The sequence below is a fragment of the Panthera uncia genome (genome assembly GCF_023721935.1).
Source record: "Panthera uncia isolate 11264 chromosome C1 unlocalized genomic scaffold, Puncia_PCG_1.0 HiC_scaffold_3, whole genome shotgun sequence".
In the NCBI taxonomy this organism is placed as follows: Eukaryota; Metazoa; Chordata; class Mammalia; order Carnivora; family Felidae; genus Panthera; species Panthera uncia.
The window spans coordinates 58,942,979-58,964,396 of NW_026057584.1; the positions used below are offsets into that span (position 1 = coordinate 58,942,979).

At 41.9% G+C, this 21,418-nt stretch overlaps 1 long non-coding RNA gene across 2 annotated transcripts; it reads right to left on the reverse strand.

Moving 5' to 3' along the window:
* Positions 1–2,117: 2,117 nt before the first annotated feature.
* On the reverse strand, positions 2,118–20,826 carry LOC125911542 (uncharacterized). Of its 2 annotated transcripts, none has more exons than XR_007454359.1 (3): positions 20,629–20,826; positions 19,319–19,409; positions 2,118–2,407 (listed from the first exon to the last, which is right to left on the reverse strand). It is a non-coding gene; the product is annotated as an uncharacterized LOC125911542 (long non-coding RNA). The 2 variants fall into 2 exon arrangements; XR_007454360.1 differs by lacking the exon at positions 2,118–2,407 and adding an exon at positions 12,591–13,297.
* Between the last annotated feature and the right edge of the window lie 592 nt (positions 20,827–21,418).

Here is a 21,418-nt window from a genome sequence, read left to right on the forward strand (position 1 = left end):
ACACTATAGTTAAATGATTTATGTTTATAGTATGCCATTTATATTTGAAAATGTGCATATAGATATTGCAATAATTCTAATAACTGCATTTCACTCTATTTGCAGTGGCAGGAAAATGCAATATTCCACCACATTGAGTTACAAAAGCTACATAATGTAATCTTACTGGAACATTTATTCAGTGCCTGATATGTGCACTGTCAAAAATTTTTCATTGTTATTGGAAAATTAAGACTGTAACAAGCCTCACATTGGTATACATAATATGTAACAGTTTTACTTTTCCAGTAGTTAAAGCTAACAATAAATAATTTGGGGTTTTTTCCTTGTCTTTGTTAGAGGAATGACTAAAAGCAAATCCAGGAGATTTAAATTAGTATTTGGGTTTTGCTAATTGCATAGACCTGTATGTTTCAGTAGAGCCTTAACCTGTGTTTTTAGATCTCTTCTCAGAGGCAGAGTGCCACAGTACAGCAGCTCAGACTGTCAATGCCAGATATTCTAAGTATTTGCTCTTTGGAGCAGATGAAGTTAATTATGCTGAGAGGAGGTTCATTCTGGAGTTGGCAAAATAGTTCTGCAGTCTGACAAATTTTCCAGGATACCTGAAGATCTAATTATAGCTAAAAATCTCTTCCAATAGCTACATAACTGTTCTGGTTATCACTGTTGAGCAACAAATTACCTCGTGATTTCTGCAGGTCAGGAATTCAGGAAAGGCTTGATCAGGCAGTTCTCTCCCACCGTTACAGTCAGTGGCTGGACTTACCTGCTTGCAGCGGGATGTCTAGAACAGCCAGGGGCTGGCCAGGTATTTCTTTCTCTGTCCTTGTGGTTTCAGGTTTCCCCGTGCACTCTCTCTCTCTCTCTCTCGCTCTCTCTCTCTCTCCCTGTGGACTAGTTGGGCTTCCTCATAGCATGATGGCCTTGGGGCAATTGAACTGCTTCCACAGTAGCTCAGGGCTCCGGTGTCTATGTTCCTGGAAAGAGGCAGCAGCTGCCTGCCTTTTACAACATAGCTCCAGAAATCATGCAATCACATTTGCTTTATCCTTTTGGTTACGAACAAATCAAAAGCCTACTCGAATTCAAGGAGAGGGGACATAAACCACACTTCTCCAGGGAGAAGTGTTAGTGACACGACGTACAGGGGATGTGGAACGTGTGCTCTGGCATGCATGATAATATGATAATAACTCTGCTAAGCTCGCGAAGCCCTCTGGCAGCTGTCTTCTCGTGGAGACACATCCTTTTTGCTCTGGCTGCTACAGCCCAGCTTAAGTTTTGAACATACCCAAACATGAAAGCAAACTTGCGAAAAAGAAGCCCTCAGGCAGGACTTTGGCAGAAGACAAAAGACTAGAACACTGTGCAAATGTCAGCAATCACGAATTACATGATGCCCCACCACCTTTTAATGGGGCTGAAATGTATTTCCAGTTGTTTTCTAGGGCTATAGATAAGGGACGGTGGTGTTTCTGCCACAGACATTTCACATGCCCCTCCTCCTCTCCCTCCCTACTTACCTTCACAGTTCAAAGTTTCTTTTTCCTCTATGAATATTGATACCAATTTCATAGCAGTGGGTAGATAGCATTGCAAGGTATAGAGGAGATAGAAACTTACTCATAAAAAGCTGTATTTAAAAAAAATTGTTTAAATGTTTTATATTTGAGAGAGAGAGTGAGACAGAGTACGAGTGGGAGACGGGCGGAGAGAGAGGGAGACACAGAATCTGAAGCAGACTCCAGGCTCCGAGCTGTCAGTGCAGAGCCCGACGCAGGGCTCGAACTCACCAACCGTGAGATCATGACCTGAGTCGAAGTTGGACGCTTAACTGACTTGAGCCACCCAGGTGCCCCAAAAAGCTGTATTTTTTAAACAAGCTATGTTTTAAAACAGTTAATGTCAGTACTCTAACACCTTCCCATTGTTCAGAATCATTCGCTCATTTATTCATCCATCAGAGATATGAGGACATTACACGCCAGCGGCTACACTCAGTACCCATAAACATGTTAGAGTTGGCGACTGTTGATTCTCTCCATAGCCCACAAGTCCTACTGAGACCTTAAAAAATAACATTTGTATTAATTTGGCCTCTTTCAACTGCCAGTGTCAGAATTTATTGCGCTATGTAGCTTGGAAAACCAGAGAGGTACCACTAGATCCAGGAACCCAGATGCACTTGAGATTGTCAGTTCTCTCTTCATTCCCTCATCTCGTGATTCTACCTCTGCCTGTGGGTAGAGTTGGCCTCGTTCTCAGCTGCCACAGACACAGTTCTGGAGGACGATGGTGATCAACGTCCAATTCTGTGGCCTCCATCGCTCCCACTCCAAAGGAAAATTTTGATTGGCCGTGCTCGTATCCTACACCAATCACCCTGCAGCCAGAGCTGTGTCCACTGAAAAGGGGATGGAACCATGAGTAAAGGGCGGAGTGTGTGGCTGCACAGAGAATTGTAACATGCCCACCACAATGATGCTCACACTGCCTCTTTCTTTCTATTCCAGTTGCTAGGGCCATGATGCCAGGCTGGTCTTTCTGCCTCTGACCTCTCTTAACTCTAGAATACGACACCTCATCAGCAGGTTCATCTCCTCAGAACTTCTCTTCATCATGCTGTCCCCCTTCTCAAAAACCTTCCAAGGGTCCTACTGCCCGGGATACAATCACACTCACCTGGTGTGGTGTCCTCACCAAATCTGCCCACCTGACCAACCTCCTCTCCCATTTCTTCCTCCAAAGACTCTCTTCTCTGCTGCCATGGGTCTATCTGTCCCCCCAACAAAATGACGTTCCTGCCCAGTGCACTTGCTCCCACTGTTTCCCTTACCCGGAGGGCCCAGTTGGCCTCCATTTCTGATTCCTATCCATCATTTAGAGACCCTTCCGAGCCCTGTTTCTCTGGGAAGCTTCTCTGACCACCTCGCCCCAGAGAAAAAGGGTGGTTCTTAGAATAGCATGACCATTCACTTTCTCCAGGATAAATCCTATAATTCCATAGATGCTGTCTCCCAGGACTCATTTCTGCTTCTCTTATCATCTTGTTTTCTCTTTTCTTACTCAGATAAGTTTTATTACATTTATATGTGGCAGGAAAGGCACAAAGCGTCAGGCCCTAAGGATCAGATGGACTCTGAACGGAGCAAGTTCACACCAGAGACCATCATGGCTTCAGTACAAACGTGAACTGATTCATGGGGGGCCCCAAACTCACCTGCTGCCCCCGGAAGTGTTTTTGACAGACTCCCCGGAAAAAGAGGATCTGGGTTGTATAGACAGTTCCAGCCCAGGGCAAGCCCAAGATATAGAACTAAGTAGCCTCTGGATCCAGAGGATGGTACCTCAGACAATTTAACCATAATTTCCTTTCAAAATGTGAAACAAGAAAAGGTCAGGAAGGACATTTGACAAATGAAAGAGAATATATTGTTAACAATTCTTCATTTTAGTTAGCAAACTTGCATAAGGGATGCTTTGATGGATTTAAGTACTCCTTTGGAACATTTTCTCCTGCTATAATAATCCATTCCATTGTGTTATAAAATAATCGTAATCACCACTCAGTGTCCCAAGTCAGAGCAGGAGAAAAGAAGTATTAAGAGCAAGAAGTATCAGAAATACCTTACATGCTGGTTTTCTGCTTTTTGAGAACTAGAAAGCAACATCTCTTTGTACTGCTGTGATCACTGCGGCAAATGCTTACAGGACTGGTGATGTGACTGTACTAGAAAGGTGTACCAGGAGAAGAATAGTAAGACTGAAGAGTAAAGGGGCTCTGTGGAGGACCCATTTGGAGAAGGAAAGTTCTCTGTGGTCAAGAGAGAATTAGCAATGGAGTAGAACAGAGAAACAAGCCTGGGGCCTCCTTTGAAAGCTTAGGTCCTTTTTTCTTGAGCAACACTGAGGAGGTGAGCTGGGACTCTCACTCTTCCTGCGTTTCTGCCTTTGGGAGAGAGTGCATGAAACAGGAAAAGCTGTGGCCGGGCCAGTGGCTTTCGCAGACATGGTGGGTTTGACATAACCAGAGAGCAAGTTCTTGGCTGACTGCACAATCTAGTGTATGAATGAAGATCCAGGAAATGCCAGGAAGGAAACACAAGAGCATGTGCACTCCCAAGGTTCCACAGCCATTTAGGAAAAGAGGAAAAGAAGCTGGAGTTGAGGAAGAAGTGAATGCACTTTGCAGGCTGAAATTGCCCAGAATTTGCCAGTTCCTATATTACAGTTTTCACACAGAGCATTTAGGCTAGGTATTTTCTCTTGCATAAACTTCCTGCATAAATTTTCTCCAAGAGTATTTATCCCATGTTATGGTATTTAATAAAGCTAATAATTGATGGAATTCATAAAAAAAAATGTCATGGAAAATGGAGCACAGCAGTCATCCATTCTGAAGCAGAAATGATCCTCTCAGGATCTAGCCCAGGCATGTCTGGAAGGCACACGTGAATTACACAGGAAGGTGGCCTAGACTCCCATACCACACGTTTATTGTGCCAAAGTGTTGCCCTCAACTCATACCCGTGGGCTCTTGGGAACCCAGTTTGGCCAAATGGAGGAAAAGGCAAGAACTTCAGCCAGATTCACCAACGAGCTGGCATTAATTGTGTGTGCTGGCAGACAGTGGACTTCTGCTGTTCTCAGAGATGCCTCACTCAGAGGTGGTTCTGAAGGACAGTGGTGAAGGGATGTCCTCCCAGTGTGCAGAGCTCCGAGCAGCACACACGGCTGTTCATTTCTTATGAGAGAAGCTTGTAAAGGAGTTCCGGTCAACGACAAATGACTAGGCTGTGTGGCTGAAGGCCAGCCATGAATAAGACTGTGACATCGGAGACGGGAGTACTGGGGAAAGGGCATGTGCATGAATCTATGGGATCTCTGTGCTCCCTCATGACAGGGGAGAATCTCAACAACCAGGGGGACAGTATGACTCTTCCCATGAAAATCAGCCAGGTCTGTTCTCAACCACTCTGGTGCCAGGTAGTTTCCAAGAAACTTGGAGTTCTGACCTGCCCCCCTCCACCCCACCCCCCTGACGCCGTGGTTACTTTGGGCTCTTCAGGCCAGTAGAACAGCAGGCAAAGAAAGGAGCTACTGTATTGGAAAGGGCGTTTGCCCCTGACCAACACATCAGCTTCCTTCTTTCCCAGTGTACCCCTCAGGCCAGGCCAGAGCTGAGAGACAGGGGAAGCTTGAAAACAGATTTGACTGAAGTATACAAGTAGGTCTAGACTAACTTATCCCTGAAAATTATTATGTCTAAAATATAATTAAAACCTAGGGGATTTGCTTGAGATGGCGTTAAGGTCAGAAAAGATCGAAGGGTGTGGTTGGAGAAAAATAAAACCATCTTCTGCTTCTATGTCATCTGGTTGAGCCTTTTCAGTAAACCACTTATAAGTGGATTATTCAGAAACATGGAGGAAAATCCCAGAAAAAACAGCAGAAAGACAAGACGTTGCCTCTAGAGAACATGGTGTCAGAGAAGAATATTTTTTTCTATTATGAGTTTTGCTCATATAATTTTAAAAATGATATACACATAAAACTTTGATAAAATAAAATTGAATTTTAGAAAAATTTTACTTAAAATTTTTACTTAAAGCACAAATTTTTTCGTGGGAAGGAGGAGTGGGGGAAGGTGACATGGAGAACTTAGAACCATGAAATGTGCCGGTGCTTAAGATTATGGGGCATAATTTTTGAACTAGATAGCTTTTGGAATCTTCGAGTCCAGGTTTCTTTATTTATTTAATTTTTTTAATGTTTATTTATTTTTGAGAGAAAGAGTCAGAGTGTGAGTGGCAGAGGGGCAGAGAGAGAGGGAGACACAGAATCTGAAGCAGGCTCCAGGCTCCGAGCCATCAGCACAGAGCCTGAGGCAGGGCTCGAACTCATGAACTATGAGATCATGACCTGAGCCGAAGTCGGACGCTCAACCGACTGAGCCACCCAAGCGCCCCGAGTCCTTAAGGTTTCTTAATCTGGAATGCCTGGGTGAGGCTCAAGGGAGTCTATGCATATCCTTAAATATTTTTTATTCAAAATGCTGTGGGAGCGCCTGGCTGGCTCAGTCGGTGGAGCTTGTGACTCTTGGTCTCATGGTTGTGAGTTCCAGCCTCACGTTGAATGTCGAGATTACTTAAAAATAAAATCTAAAAAACAAAAGAAAAGCAAAACGTTGTGTACAGGTACATTCTGCAGGAGAGGGTAGACACTTAGCTCTCACTGAGTTCTTAGAATCAAAAAAAAAAAAAAAGAATTAACAACTACTGATCTGATGTCATTTACATAAAATAACCACAGAAGAATCTATACATTGGGAAAGGAGTGTGCATGTTTGGTAAAAGCGAGTGAAGTGACACACTGCACCATATTGTTTATAGTAGTAACCACGTGAGGGATCCGTGGGACTGTGTGGGTGTCAATGAAGGCTTTCACTTTCTCCATACTGTTTGGGTTTTTAAAAAATTTTTTGTTAATGTTTATCTTTATTTTTGAGAGAGACAGAGACAGAGAGCAAGTGAGGGGTAGAGACAGAGGGAGAGGGAGACACAGAATCTGAAGCAGGCTCCAGGCTCTGAGCTGTCAGCACAGAGCCTGACGCGGGGCTTGAACTCACGAATTGTGAGATCATGACCTGGGCTGAAGCTGGACCCTTAACTGACTGAGCCACCCAGGTGCCCCTATTGTTTTGATTTTTTAAATAATGGAAATGTATTAGGCATTCTTTGTCATGTTTTAAAACTACTGACTTAATGGATTCTTCTCATTTTATAGTTAAGAAAACGAATTCCAGAGATGTAGCCTAATTATTCAAGTCACCCACATTTGCAGAGGTGAGACGAGAAAGCAAGCATCCTGCATTCCACTCTTACTCCTATTCCGGTGATCTGCTGGCATTCTGAGCTGGTTTGAAGGGATCTCTACTACCTTTTGGGTTGATCCCTCTGCCAGACACGCTGTAAAGTGTTGAGTCGCATCATGTTTGCACATGTACGTACAGTTGTTTAAGCCAAACAGTTTTACAAATATCCCAACAATACCATCACCACTCCACCCATATAATTAGAAGGAAGTAGCAAGTGTAAATGGATTTGCACAGGATTTCAGTGCTAGAGGCATTCCAGAGCTTTTGAGTTTTGAACTCTTCTTGTTCTACTAGATCACGCTGCCTGATCAGTATGAGTAGTAGTTCTAAAATCTACCTGGTGAGGATCAGAAACTGCTGGTGAGCAACATATCCTGAGTAAGGAAGAGCAGGGACTTGAGTCAGACTACCAGGTTTGAACTCATTTACACTTTCCTGCCGTGTGACTTACACCATGCTGCTCAACACCCCCCAAGTCTGTTTTCTCAACTATAAAATGGAAATAATAACAATACCACTTCTTAGAGTTGCTGCAATAATGTGTAAAAGTACGGAGCACTGTGTCTGGCATAATTCAGTATCAGCTGTTATTCTTATCAGATGATTTTCAAAAGAGGATCGATCTGTTCAGGTGCAGAACAGCTTAGACAAAAACAGAACACTGCATGTGGAAATGGAGTGTCAGGGAACACCTACTTAGACGAGGCTTCTGGCTCTGTGTTCCCAGGTAGGGGCAAGACGTCAAAGAGGGACATTTGCGGGAGAGGTCCCTCACTGCTCTCCTTTTCTATTGTGGCCACTTTCTCCTGTGGGCGGATTTCTTGTCCCTCACTCGCTTTGTGATTTCATGGGGTGGGAGTAAGTAAAACAGATGCTGAGCCCCCAAGGAGTAGCTGTGGGGAAGAAAAAGACTCCCAAGTCTTTTCCAATCAAACTGACAATTCAGAATTTGTTGGACAATTCAAAAATCCCTTCCAACACGTCTTCATGACCGTAATGTGGCACAGGGGTTCTCCCCACTGCAGGGTGCATGAGAGTAAGCAGGTGTGCCTGTGAAAATGGAGATTCCTGGGCCACATAGCTTGAAATTTTGATTGGTAATCCAGCATGGCTTTTGCTAGCTGAGCTTCCGAGGGTGTCTTCTGACCACCTGCTTCAGAATCACCTGTGGGTTTGTTTAAAGTCTATCTTCCTGGATAATCCTGATAGACATTAAAGCATGAAAACCACTGGAAAAGAAACACCTTTGTAAACCTGGCCTCTTCTGGGGCAGATCAAATAGGCAACGAGGTTATAATGGATTCGTTGTATCGTAACAACCTGGGTGCAGAGTGATTACAGCGATTTTTCCAAGCCCTTGACCAGTGGGGATCAACTCTCAGAAGGGTAAAACACCTGCCTATTTTTCACTGTTGGGAGTCGAACTCAGTAACTCAGAGGTGGAATCTTCCTTGTCTTTTTTTTAACAATCCCAGGCCATTGAGCCAAGAGTTTCTTTATGGTGTTGACTTATCAAATAAGTCACATCAATCTAGGATTAGCCCAGTCAAGAATCATGTGTTATTTATCGATAACTTTAGTTAAGAAGAGCTCATAAAAATTTCAATACTTGCCCAGCGCAAGTGGAGGGAAACATTTTTATGATGCAATAAACTCTCATTCTCCAGCACGGCAGATCAGGTTACATGAGTGCTAACAGATCCTTGCAGCGATCAAATTTGTACTGTTCAACATTTCGAATAAAATTACCGTGGTGCAAACCTTTTTGCGCAGGCTAATGAGACTTTAAGTGAGATCAACCAGGAGGCAGATCCAATCACTCACGTAAGGGCTCTCTAGTTTAAAAAATGGACTGCTCAGTGAGAGAAAGACCAATCACCCAATAGAAAAATGAGTGTAGCACTTGAAAAATTGCTCAGTTTTGCTCACGAGAAAGGACACGGAAACTCCAAGAGACCTTGTTTCACCTCTTGTATTGGTAACAATGAAGAAGGGTGATAGGCAAGAATCCTGTATGTTGTTACTGAGAAAATAAGTTAAAAGGACATTTTTGAAGGGAACTTGGTCATGTCTATCAAAAATTTAAATGTGGTGAGTTAGTCTCAGCAAGTTTACTTTTAGGTATTCTTTTTACTTTTAGATGCATGTCCAAGGGATGGTAGTTCGAGCATTTTTATGGTAGCAAATGACCAGAAACAATCTAAATGAGCACCAGTAGTTAAATGTTATTAAATATTTAAATAGTTAACAGTTATATAGTTGAATACTGGTTAAATACATTTTATATTTCCACACAATCGAACACTTTTCAGTCACTGGAAACAAAGAGCCACATCTAGACAAACTCATAGACAAATTCCAAGATCTGTGGTTTACCAAAAGAAATTTACCATTTCTTTGCAGGCACTGTTCTAAATCCTCCACTTCTATTAGTTAATCATGAAATCATATGAAGTAGGTACCATTAATGTCCCAGTTTCAGTAATGGGGAAATTTAAGGGACAGAGAGGTTAAGCAACTTGCCGAAGGCCACACCACTTATATAGCAGAGCCAGGATTCAAGCCCAAACTCCATAATCCAGAGTTTGTGCCATTAACCATTATGTTGAAATGTGTATAGTATGCTGCCATTAGCATAGAAAACATTTATACTTACACATCATGCCCATGCATCATATACTTATATATGCAGAGACTCTCTCTCAAATGATAAATACGAAAGCAATAACTGGAGTTGCCTATGCAGTGACAAACTAGTGCCTAGGGTCACTGGTATGGAGACATTTGAATGGTGTGTAACTCTTCGAATTTTGTAGTTGTACATATATAAACCCTACCCACCAGACCTCCGTAAGAAACAGACATACAAATGAACAGACAGCAACAGCAAAAAACGATCACAACCTGTGCCTTGGAGGTCATGGATATCAGAGTGCTGCTGAGGCAGGCTGGAGTCAACAAGAGACTCTTCAGGGACTGGGGAATTTGGTATTGACATACTTGAAGTCCTGCTTCTTTTAAAGTAAAGAGCTTTATTGAGAGAATTTAAATTGTGTTTGCCACAGAGGGTGGACAGTTTGAGGACTCTGATTTTATCTGATTGGTTTTTCCCCAGTAAGGAAGTAAATCTTCCCTGAAACTTTTAATTTCTATGTATAAAACATTTTCCCAGTAGTCCTCTCGTGGAGCTCAGATTCAGTGTGGAAATCCCAGAGGGCAACCTACTGCATGTTCAAGGACATTTATATGAGTTCAAGAAGCCAATGTGGGGTGGTTTTGAAAGCTCTGTTTCACCCATTTTAAGCTCTGGTACTTGTATAAACAGAAATGCTAGATGGCCAAGATGTCAGATGAAGCAAGCCATTTATCTAAGGAAACACAACCCTGTATAGAATTTGTACAGTTCTTCAAAGAAAATTGTAGGGTAAACTAGATGATTCAATAGTCAAAATAAGAGCTGCTTACTTCAAACCCATTGATAGTGAGGAATGAAAGCTCTCTTTGGCCTCAGACACCAACACTGAAGTGGTCAGCTTCCTCAAGGGTGTGTATGGCTCTCCAGGGTGTTTTCACTTCAGCTGCAAACTGGGAACAGGCATGGCTTCAGGTGCTCTTCCCAAAGGTCAGACACTTATGGCCCCTCCCCTCATGCTGAAACTCAAAGCTCTGTCTATAGCCTCTAGGTCCCTAGGGAAAAGAAAATCCAGAAGACCCACAGTGGGCCTGGGCTGGTTCTAAGTTTTATTCCAACAAAGAAGAGTGAAGCATGCTGAGAACTTTACTTTTCTACAAGATGCTCTAAGAGACCTTTTCAGAGAAAGCTCTCACAGGTGGGTAGAAACTTCACTGTGACTCTGGAGCTCTTCAATCCCTTGGGGAGTCCCCTAAAGACATAGGTCCACTGGATTTTCCCTGTTGGAACACACTCTGGAGAACACAGACTATAAATACCCAAGAGGCTGGCCTTTCCCATTGGAATCTGCTCACCACCTGCCACCGAATCTGTGTATATTTGCATGGGCATTCTACCTGCCATTAGTCTAGCATCTTCCATCAATCAATTGCTCACCTAACCTTATTCCAGTTCCAACCTCTCATTTCTGGCCTGGGTTCAACTTCTCTGGGGCATCCGTACTGCATTGTTAGCAACTCCATTTGCAACCAACCACATCTGAAACTGCCAGGTAGCAACTTGTGGTGGTGAAGTGAATATAGACTCTGGAGTCAAATGCCTAGATTACAATTTTGGGTCTACCACGTATCAGCTGAGTGACCTAGGGCCAGTTTCTTCACTGCTCTCTGCCTCAGTTTCTTTATCTGTAAAGTGGGGAAGTAATAGTATGTATGTCATAGGATTGATTTAAAAATGTAAATGAGGGGGTGCCTACCTGGTTCAGTAGGTGGAGCATGTAACTCTTGATCACAGGGTTGTGAGTTTGAGCCCCACGTTGTGTGTAGAGATTACTTAACAATAAAATCTTAAAAAAAAAAAAAAGAATGCAAATAAGATAATCTATGTAGCCAACAGCACTTTTCCATTTTGGGTTTACATGAAGAGGAAGTAAAGCATAAGTAAAACGTTTGAAATAGGAGGAAGACATTCTTGGTGATAAGACTTAGCACTGGCTTGGATTCCTAAGAGAAGGCGTGGAATCAACTTGACAAAATAAAATCCTTCTCTTGAGATAATCTAGGTATTCTCACTTGGTGATACCCAATGGAGCAAATGACCTCTCACCATCCCTTCTGAACTCTCATCTAACTCTTGACTCAGAGGCTGTATTGTGGGTTAGAGGAAACCCAAAGTAATGCTAACTTGGCAGGGGGAAGCCAGAGGTTCTAATTGCTAATCTCCCAAATGTGCCACTTAACTGTCGGCTAAAGGGTAGGTACAAGAAGACAGCTTGAGAACCCACCCCTCTTCTGCTCCATCCTTATGTTTCTGTTGCACAAATGCAGCAAAATGAGTAGCAATATTTTCATTGAAAATATGCCTCATGCAAATCAGTTTGGTAAATATGGAATTTAGCCTTTATAAAAGAGCACCTGTTCCCCCCTCCCATTCCTCCATTTAATTTTTGCATTCAGATGTGCTCTGCTCTTGCATAAGCCTGGTCCCATACACTATAACAAGAACAGACTTGCTGGTTTTGAATCCAGCCAAACACACCCCCCTATTTTCCAAGAAAAATCTTCTCTAAAAATTACAGGCACCTGCATGTTGGTTTTCTAGTGGGCCTTGAAGGATATTTCCATAGGAGTGAAATATACTGACATTTTTAAAACACGAGAACCATTAGGAGTTGATAGGGACTCTCGTGGGTGAGGAGAGGGCAGCAGGGCAGACACAAGGGTCGTCTGGATCTGTCTGAGGCCTCAGTGCGGGCGGCGTTCCAGTCCCCCTCTGCGATGTGGTGACGCTTGGGTTAACTGCTCTTCTCTGCTGAGGAGCTGGGATTTTAACTCAGTTGTGGTTTGGTCTGGGTGGTTTCCTTTTTCCCTCACCATCAGAGAGATATTTTAAAATCACAAACAGAACCTGGGGAGAGGAGGCCCAATTTGACACCTTTGAACCTTGATGGGGCCACTTTATAGGTTCAGATTTAGAGGGATTGTTGGGTGGGGACGTGCAACCCGGGAGAGCCTTTCAGTGCCTTTCATAGAGGGATACAGAATCAGAGTTTCCTGAAATGGTGTTTTTTGTGTGAGACCTGTCAATAGAAATATCAAACTGTGAATATACAATTGAACTTTATTATCCCTTTTGATTTTGTAACTACATAGGTATGACAGACAGAGGCCGATTTGAAAAGAAACTCACAATTGCCAGCGTGTCCCTTGTATGAATCCCACGGCTGGAAGTTTTTCTGTAAATCGGCATCTTCAGGTAGGGGCTGTGCAGGTGCCTCCCACTGGCTCCCGAGATATGTTTTAATTAAGGAACATGAAATCTCTCAACCTTCCGTTACATAGTGGAATTGCCCTCGTGCTCTGAAATGTGGCTCCAGAGATGGCATTGTGGTGCTTCATATTTACTCTCTGCAGAACTTTCATTTCAAAGATTCTTACTTTGTGAGCCGAAGGGCTTTTTCTTTTCTTTCTTTTCTCTTTTTTTTCTTTCTGCTCATCCCTGAAATGGACGAACGCTGGAATTCGAGAGTCAAGCTGTGTTCTTTCTGCCTCTGGCATCATTAGAGAGCCGAAAGGTGGAAGCCAGTCTCCAAATGCTTGGCCTCAAAATGAAAATCTTGCCCCACTGAGGGATTCAGACAGTCTGGGCCAAGGCCCCTCTTGCCCATGGTAGCCGGAGCCAAACCAAAGGACCATGCTCTTCCTGGTTGTTCTCAGTTGCTTAAAGTAACAGGAAGTGTAGCTCCTTATAAGCTCGGCCTCCCCAGAGCCTTTCCTCCCCAAAGCCTGCATCGTGGTAAAAGAGAATGGCACAGATTCTTCAGGAATGAAGTCGCTCCTAAAGAGGCTTTCGATTTCAACCACATACGCAGAAATTACTAGAAGTAACACAGATTGATAAAGTGAGGTGCACACTAGCTAAGGGTGGCAAAAACCAAGGCCAAGGCATCTGATCTATATCTGCATCCATACGTGAAAGGCTGGACTAGACAACCTATAAAATATTCTTATGGTTCTAAGGCTCTACAAGTGCACCAGCTGCAGTTAGATGTTGAGAAATTAATGGAGATACAGAGAAGACATAAAATACAGTCATTACCAGGGATGCCCTCCCCTCATCATCCTCTACCTCTGGAGAGGAGAAGAGGGAAGGAGGATTGAGGAGGCAGACAAAGGAAATTTTAGCTTTATTTGCAATTCCTTTCTTTTTTATTTATTTACGAGGAGACCGTACTCATATTAGTTGTGCAAGTTAAAAATTAATTTGAAATCCAGCCCACTCTAAAATGAAGTTAGAATGGACCAAAATGCTTGCTTCCTCTCCCCACGGCAAGCTGCAAAACAATGTGCTCACACTTACGACAATTCTATATATTTTATACAGGCATACATATGGACGTAAGTGTACAGGGAAAGTTATGGAAGTACACATATACCAAGCTGATGGCGATGGTTAGCTTGGGGGGGTGGGAGGTGTGCACTGGGTAATGAGAGTTAAAGATAACTTCAGACTTACCTGCAATGCTTTAAGATTTTAATAGGAGGAATGTATTCACACATTTCCTATCTAATGAAATCATACAATTTACACACATGAGATTTTAGGGTCAAGTGTATATATAGGTGTGTGTACATATATGGACATATGCACACATGTATATATATGCACATGCACACATACACAGTTTCTGCCCCAAACAAGAATTTGCAGTGTAACTGGAGACATTTCAAATGTATGAACACTCAACAACTGGAGAATGATCCTTAGCTCAGCTCGACCTCACTGGGAAGCCTTCCCAAAGTGTTCACACTGACCGTGCTCTTCTTGAACGCCTACCTTCAACACCACCTCACTCCTCATCACACCCATTCTCCCTCCCACTGTCTCTTTGGGTCCAGTTTTGTGATCCCTGAAAAAGGCAAGATCCCAACATTTATCCTCTGTGTTTCTACCTAGGAGGCACAAGCCTAAGTGCCTCCTACCATTTGCTATTCTTCAGCCCACTCTGCTCACCTGACTCTAAGGGAATGAATGCCTCTTCCACTTCTCTGCTATAGGTATGCCCCCAGGGAGCCCACGAGCATGCCAAGTCAGAGTCCAGAGACCATCCCACAGCTACTGCATCACAATCCCGAGGTGAGGGCACCAGACACCCATATCGGTAGCCAGCACCCTGAGGAATGCTCATGCCAGGTCCAGTTGGCCAACACTGCTCAGAGGTCTAACATGGCCCGCAAGTTACACTGAGGAGAGAGAAAGAAAACACATTTCTCTCCCATGTGGGATGTACTAAAAATGACTTTAGACTCTCCTACGCTCATGGATCCAGAAAGGAAAGCAATTTGGCATTATGCATCAAAAACCTTTAAAAAGCTCATAGCCTTTTATCCAGCAATGCTGCTTCTGGGCATCCGGATGAAAAGAATCAGAAACAAAGATAGAGATTTATGTATAGATATTCATCATGCAGTTGTTTATGGTTAAGTTTGAAAATAGCTAAATGAAGCGTGATTCTTCCACAGTGGTACTATACAACTATCCAGAAAGAGAAGGGGAACTTTTAAGTGCATGGTTATGCTTATGGCTACTTATTAAGGAAATAATCAGGAATCAAAATGGTATCACGAACACACTCTTTCTATAATGAAAAAAGAGGCAGAGAAAAAAAGGCTGGAAGAATAAAGGCTGAAGGGAAGATTAACAAAAAGAGGTGCCAAAGAGAGAGATACCTGATAAGCCAGAGTTAGTTGACATAAATCAGCCCTCAGCCCTTGGCATTCTATCCCATCAGTACCAGTAATAAAGAAAAACTGAGCAGACAATTTGGTTGACGATGTGGGAGGCAGAATATCACACAGCTGCTTTACCCACAGCTGTATGGCTTTGCAGTGTTGACAGTTTGAAAAAAGAGAAAGACAAATAGAAAATAAAACCTTGTATTGGGCTGGGAAGTAAGCAGATGGGCTGGGATGTGACCCACACAGGGAGTCGTGGTTTGATTAGTAGAAGTTACTGATTTAACTTGAATTTCAGACCTATAATTTCTATCTTTTAATGAAGTTTCCATTATTTGGAGTTTTCTCCCCCCTCAGGGCTTCTAAGTTTTTTTTTTTAAACCAATATTTATTTCTATATGTTTTGTTTCATGCTTTGAAAAGTCTTCACAAACAAAATCACTATAATATACATTTTCCTTTGAAGATTCCACACCCCTTACCCAAACCGTCCTCTCCCCCCACCCTCACATGGTAAGTAAACTCTTTGTATTATTGAAAACCTAAGCTTTGTAGACATAGGAAAAGTGAAGTGGTGGATTAAGCAATTATTTAGTGACCTTCAGCTGGGTAGACAAGCTGCCTAAATGATCCCATACAATGTTTTTTTCTCACTAGCTGTATTTTGTGTGTGTGTGTGTGTGTGTGTGTGTGTGTGTGTGTGTGTGACCAAAAATACGTGAATGACGGCCTCAACTCTTCTTTTCACTTTGGCCCAAATCATCTTGTTACCGCTACTTAGGTCAGATGTCAAGTAATTAAGAGAATGATATTAACACATCAATTCTGAGAATTCTCTGTTTTATGAAAGCATCTATTTTAGAACTCTTGCAGGTGGCTGCAGCTCACAAAGCCCGTCAGATGGACTGGATGCAAAAAGGTTCAAGGGCTGCTTGTGTTTTTCAAATGTTATCTAAGGAATCTTTTCACAAACCCCTGCTATTGTTCGACATAATTTTTGTGGCTCTTGGGGACTTAAATGCAACTGAACAAGTTTAAAGGAACCAAAATATGACAAAAGAAAGAATAGTCCCCTATTATAAGGCATTCTCTTCTTTTTCTTTCCCTTCCTCCTCCACCTTTCAACCAGTGCCCTAGGCTGGCTGATGCAACTTATGTCTGAGAATGCTTGAAATTTTAGGGTTTTGACTGCACTGATTTAGTAGAATATTGGAAGCACTATGCACATATTAGATTACCATAAATTAGGGAGCTTTTTTTTCCTTTTTTTTTTTTTTTTGAACATGAAGACATTGAAAAGCAATGTATGGCTGCTGGTTCAGGCTCATTTGACTGGCTTAATACTATGTTGATAGTAATTATAATCTTCATGGAATGAGATGCTCAGTGAATGTGATAGCATCCTCTGTATGGCCAAGGAAAAGTACTCTAAATATTTAAAATTACTTGTGAATTTCAAAAAGCAAATAGAAATACATCTATTTCTTCCCTTTTACTTTATTGTTTTCCTCTTCTTAATCTCCCGAAGCCTTTCCATTACTTAAAAAAAATCTTTTTCAGGGGCACCTGGCTGGCTCAGTGGATCGAGCATGTGACTCTTGATCTCGAGGTCATGAGTTTGAACCCCACATTGGGCGCAGAGATTACTTAAAAAAATCTCAGAGTTCTGTTTTCTTGTTCATCCTGTATGTAGTAATAATAATGGGGACAGTTTATATTTATCAAGTAATTACTATATGCAGGACATGGAACTAAGCACTTTACACATATCACTTCATTTAAAACTCACAATAGCCCTATCAGGTCAGCACTGCTATTCTTTCCAGATTGAGACCATTCACCCAAGGTCCACAGCTAGTAAGTGTCACAGCCAGGTTCAGGACCCAGGGTTTCAAGTCCTGACACCATGCTCTCAACTATTATAATGGACCATAAATGCATATTTTCTACCCTGGGAGATACTGATCTATTTTCATACTTACACAAAGAGCAATTTATTTGCATAAAAGGAGAATACCCTACTAATGCTCATTAGATTTAATTATGTTTTTGATTAGTAAGATTTGACGCAATAGACACATGATACCATTTATATATTTAACTTAACACTAGCTTTAATAGCATGACACTTCCATGCTTACCATAAAGTGTTTTTTCATGGGTTTATTCATGTATTTCTTTTGAACTCCTTGACTTGATTTGCCTCTAAGCTTTGCTCACTTCACAGTAGAAACAGCCAATGAACACTCATTTGTAAATTAAAGTATAGCAGACTTAGGAGATGTTCAAGGGGTAAAACAGGCAATTCTCCCAGCAAATAAAGCTCATCAAAGACTGTGCCAAGGAGAATGACTCCAGGAAACCAAAATACAGTGTTTTCATCCAATATCCCCTATACCACTCCAATAACCACTACCACTACCATCCATGATTTGAGAAGAAAAGGCTATCAGTAGAGAGAGAAATCAAGGGTCTCTCCAGGCTAGCAACTAGAAAATCATAGGAGAGGCAGGAAGTGAGTGAAACCCAAACTAGTAACAGGCTAGTCTTGGAGGCTGGTGGAGATGAGAGTTTGATGCTAAAACTTGGTCTGCAAAGTAAAAAATGGATTTAGGAGCAGTCAGGGCAAAACCTCAGGTTTGTTCTGTAGAGGATAAGAAATCAATATGGAGCAGAGGTTAATGAAAGAAAGAGAGTTTGTGCACAAGGCCAAGACTAAAGGCTGCAGGGGGCTGACTGTGAGTCTAGGTCAGAAAATGAAGGTCAGGAAGCTTTGGCTTTGGGGCTGGGGCTCATGTCTAGTTCCTGCTGACCCCAGCTTGGACAGCCCTGGAATGCCAGGCTGTACCCCAAATACCAGTACTCATGTCCCTCCCAACCCACTAAGTGCCTTGGGAGGGACCCCGGGATCAGGTACGGCTACATCATTTACAGGTCAAAATGAAAACACTGTTAAAGATACTAAATTACAAGCTTTTTCTTCTACGGCCTTGTTCCCTTGACTTGTTATGATGTTTTTCCATTTGTTATTTAAGATCATTCTAAGCAAAGAAAAATTACAATTTCAAATTACTGGCATGAATTTTACCGTTCATCTTTATATCATGCGATTCCACTTTTAAATGCAAATATAAGAACATTTAACTTGTATGAGAAATCACTGAAATGACACAATTTATATTTCCTAACTCGTACATACATATGTATTTCATTCTTACCAGAACAGCGAAAATGCTGTACAAAACGTCAACCCTTTATTTTACTCGTTGTTTAATACATGCACATTCTACCAGCACTTTCTGTCTTTAGCTGATGAGTATGGAAGGACTGAGAGGAAAAAGAATTATGGGTTGCCCTAGCTTTTTCTTTCCTTTGATGTCATCTTTCCCAGCGTAAGTAGTTGGCTAATATGAAGAAGTAACATGGTTAAGAAAGACTATCATTGTGTTCCTTGGAGTTTCTTAGAACAGCATTTCCTTTTTTCCATGTTGGAGGCAAGTTGTGGTTCAAGTAGAAAAGAGTGGCCTCTCCAGGATGTCAGCATCCCCATTTACTCCGTCATAGATGTAATGCTCTTACCTTGTACTCTCTTTTGAGCCTTGTGGAACTCCTATGCATCATGCGTCCACAGGAGCTCTATGCTTATGGAACTTTGTGAATTCTGTATGTGAACGGGGCATCAAGGAACAGTGGACATGCATATGGTGCTATCTCCTCTGCTCACAAACATGCTCCATTGTCCCACTGGACTTCATTTACAAAATAGAAGTTCAAAGAAAAAACTATTAAGAAATTCAAGATAGCAACAGCAGAGCATTAAGCCAAGCATAGGACCGTTCTGAGTTGGGGGTCCTGTTCAACCGCACAGGTGGCACATTCGTGAAGCTGACCTTGCCTGGAGTACCTGCTATTGTATAACTAGGAAATTATCCAGTGGTATCCTGAAATGTAGGGACTTATATTACTATGACTAGAATAGTAGTAGACAAAGACCTATACAGGAACAGCAATATACCTATTCACATAATGGGACAGAATTCCCAGTAAGTGCTCCTGAGTGGATCCACTCACCTGACCAGTGTTCCAGGACACTTGCTCAATGCCCCTCAGGAACTCTTCCTTGATCCATGAGCCCCAGCACATCCTAGGCCATGTAACAACCCTAGAAATGATTCTAATATGACTTGAACAGCCAGGAGACCCAGAGCCCCCTCTCTTTTACCTTCCTCCTCTTTCTTTTCCCCCTTCTTATTTTCTCAGCAAAACCCACGTTCTGCTGTCCCTTTCTATAATAATTAAATAGAACTCAATGGCCTACAGGAAGGGCTTCGAAATTAGAAAGAGACACTTGTTACCTTCCTTAGCTGGATGAAGGAGGAGAAGAAGACAGTGGGAAATACTGTCCATTCCTCCCCATGAATTTATACTCCAAAGGCTGAGCAGGAGGTACTTTCTGCAAAACGGTATCTTGTATACAGGGATATCGTTTTGTCTTTGAATTATTTGACAGAAGATTTGAAGCAGAGGAATTGTGGCTTCCTAAAATTACAATTACACTGATTCTCTGGAACAAATTCTATGATTATATACCTATTTTTATAGAAATCAAACCAAAGCACAACCAGTGATCTGATGTACTTGGGCAACTTTTGAACAATGCCTTTCCCAGATTATTCTCTAAAGAACTGAACCAATATTCTCATTACTGAGTACCAGAATTTATAAATTGTTCATTGTACATATCTATATATTGATGTATACTACTACTTATATGAGAAAATGGCCTTATAGGTATTATACATCTATATATTTATATATGTAGATGACCTACATCTATATTTACCTACATATAGCTAAAGGAAAGAATGGTCTTATAGTCTAATGAGCAACTTTGACAGCTCAAAGAGCTTCTTTGATTGGATAAGAAATCTCATGTAACCTGATTTAAGTTGCCAATTTCAATCAGAGTTTTCCTCTGTGACAGAGACAGTCATGTACACTGATCTAGTTCGGTTGATAGTAACAGTTCTAGAAACCCAACACAGAGAGTGTTTTTTAATACAAATGTATACAGGATTGGAATGTTGATAAGACATTTGCAAATGTATATAGAAATATGATAATTTATACTATTTTTTGATAAGGCTCCTGGTTGGCATTAGTGATGTGTCATATGATTGCATTAATTGCAAAGAAGAAACTCAAAATGGCATAATTGTGCCTGATGTTCAAGTAATAGAAATGGAATTTAAAGTGTTGTTAGAAAATGGAAAATGTTATCGAGGTGAAAAGGTTTTAAAAACATGAATGCAAAACCGAACCATTAGCACATGTAACCCTTTCGTGGTATTATGAAGTATGCAGCAGGGCTCCTACAATACCTGCTGACCCCCGGCAAGGATAAAAGACAGATGGGAGGTGAGTGTCAGTCTCCAGTGGGTTATCTCTGAAGCTACTTAGTGAGGTGAGGTGGGAGGCGGGGGGAGGAGTCACATGTTGTAATACCCTCACTTTGTTAGGTCATAAGTACCTAGGTTGACGCCTTTGATTACTGGCTATATTAGTGTGAGATGCAGCGTCATATGGTGGTCTGGAGTGTGGACTCCACATACCTCACTGCCTGAGTTCAAACCTTGGCTCTACTGCCAAACAGCTGTGTGTCCTTGAGCCAATTACTCTGCCTCCCTGTGCTTTCAGTAAAATTTGTAAATGTGGAGTCATTCCCTGTACCTTTCTTCAACCAGTTATAAGAATAAATGAGTTAAGGGCACCTGGGTGGCTCAGTTAGTTGGTCAAGCATCCGACTTCGGCTCAGTTCATGATCTTGTGGTTCACAAGATTGGGCTCAGTGCTGACAGCTCAGGGCCTGGAGCCTGCTTCAGATTCTGTGTTTCCTTCTCTCTCTGCCCCTCTCCTGCTCACACTCTGTCTCTGTCTCTCTCTCAATAATAAATGAACATTAAAAATTTTTTTAAAAAGAATAAATGAGTTAATATTTGTTGAACTCTTGAGACAGTGCCTGGCAAATAGTAAGTAATAAATGAGTGGGTTTTTTTAGGTAAACAATTTTAACTGATTATAAAATGCATACATGGTGTTTTCTTTAAAGTCAGTATGAGCTGTGGAAATTCATCCTCTGAGAGGTCTCCTTAGTTATAGAGCACAGAATGA